Consider the following 2109-nt stretch of genomic DNA (forward strand, 5'->3'; position numbering starts at 1 on the left):
ATCGATCTTTCTGAGGCTCAAGTACTATTTAAAATATAAATAATACTTATGAATATGGAATTTAAACCAGTTTTTCTCTTATTACAACTCCCAAGACTCGAAAAGATTACTAAAATACAACAGAGCAATAATTAAACTTTATACCATTTCTTTTAAATATATTTCCTCCATGTCTTTGACATTTTAATAAACTCTGATCTAACTTCAGCTTTTTCTACTCACATACTTCCCTAATAGATTTACCCATGGAAGAGAAGGTCAAACAGTGTGAGTTTATCCTATTCTCAGGTGAAAGGGGTATCATTAATTATGATCTATCTTAACTAACAGTACTATGCAGTACTAAAGATAACAGTTCAATACTATACAGGTCTACTCAGAAGTCAGACCCACTGGATTCAATGGAAATTGTTCTCAGATCAGTGTGCCGGGATTTCTGCATGGTCAACAGTAAAATTCAGTCCAAACTTGTTTTAATGTTGTGAACTTTAAGGCAATCTTCTCCAACTTTAGGCATTATGATGTGAACTAAGTATTGCCGATCGAAAGGTCAGCGGTTCGAATCCCTGCGGCGGGGTGCGCTCCCATTGTTCGGTCCCAGCGCCTGCCAACCTAGCAGTTCGAAAGCACCCCCGGGTGCAAGTAGATAAATAGGGACCGCTTACTAGCGGGAAGGTAAACGGCGTTCCGTGTGCGGCTCTGGCTCACCAGAGCAGCGATGTCACGCTGGCCACGTGACCCGGAAGTGTCTCTGGACAGCACTGGCCCCCGGCCTCTTGAGTGAGATGGGCGCACAACCCTAGAGTCTGTCAAGACTGGCCTGTACGGGCAGGGGTACCTTTACCTTTACCTGGATTGGAATTGGAAAGAAAAGCATAGGCTTCATTCTCTTTCCTTAAAATCAGTAGGACTTGAAGTTTGGTTTCTTTTAATATTTTTTCCTTTTTAAAAGCCTTTTAAAAACTGTCTTTAGTTCTGATGGGAGGGTAATGGAAATTTATAAGATTTTGGAAAGCAAGAATAAAGTAAATCATCTAACCATCAATTCTGGCACGCAGGGGGCCACCTAAATTGTATAATTTGGCTTTTGAATGATTGGCATTATTAATGGTATTATAATTTGGCATTGTTATAATGAGGCTTTTATTGGAATATTGAAATTGAAAACTAATATTATATTATTATTATTATTATTATTATTATTATTATTATTATTATTATTATTATTAAAAACTGTCTCTAAAGGTAAAGTGACCCCTGACCATTAGGTCCAGTCACGGATGACTCTGGAGTTGCGGCGCTCATCTCGCTTTATTGGCCAAGGGAGCCAGCGTACAGCTTCCGGGTCATGTGGCCAGCATGACTAAGCCGCTTCTGGTGAACCAGAGCAGCGCACGGAAACGCCGTTTACCTTCCCGCTGGAGCAGTACCTATTTATCTACTTGCACTTTGACGTGCTTTCGAACTGCTAGGTTGGCAGGAGCTGGGACCGAGCAACGGGAGCTGACCCAGTCGCGGGGATTCAAACCGCCGACCTTCTAATCAGCAAGTCCTAGGCTCTGTGGTTTAACCCACAGCACCACCCAAAGCTGCCTCTAGTTCTTTGCAAACATAGACTTTCAAAAACAGATGAAAATATGAAGAAGGTTGGTGAAAAGCATAACTAATGCTGGGAAAGGGCTGGAACCACTGATAGTGATCGGGCTCAATGCTCATTCCATTGCCTGTATAGCACCCCACCCCACAGGTGGGTTCATCTCAGTTCAGCAATTCAGTGCTGCGTTGAAAAGATGATCCCCTTTTCTAGCAGCAGGGCCTTTTCAGTAATGGCACCTATCCTCTGGAATGCCCCTCCAAGTGAGAGCTGTCACTCCACAACATTGCATTCCTTCAGGTGCTTGACTAAAACCTGGCTGCCTAAATGCCTTGGGCTGATTGTTTTTCATTTGGGATGTGTTTTAATGCTGTTCCCCCACCGAACTCTGAAATGGAGTAGTGAATGCCATAATGATGCCCGGAGAGCAAAAGTTGTTGGGTGAACCAGAAAAACATGAGAAGAAAAGGAGTGTGATTCTTTAGCAGAAGTATTTACAGCCAAAAACTTAGAGG

Source organism: Podarcis vaucheri (assembly GCF_965113315.1).
Source record: "Podarcis vaucheri genome assembly, chromosome: 8".
Lineage (NCBI taxonomy): Eukaryota > Metazoa > Chordata > Lepidosauria > Squamata > Lacertidae > Podarcis > Podarcis vaucheri.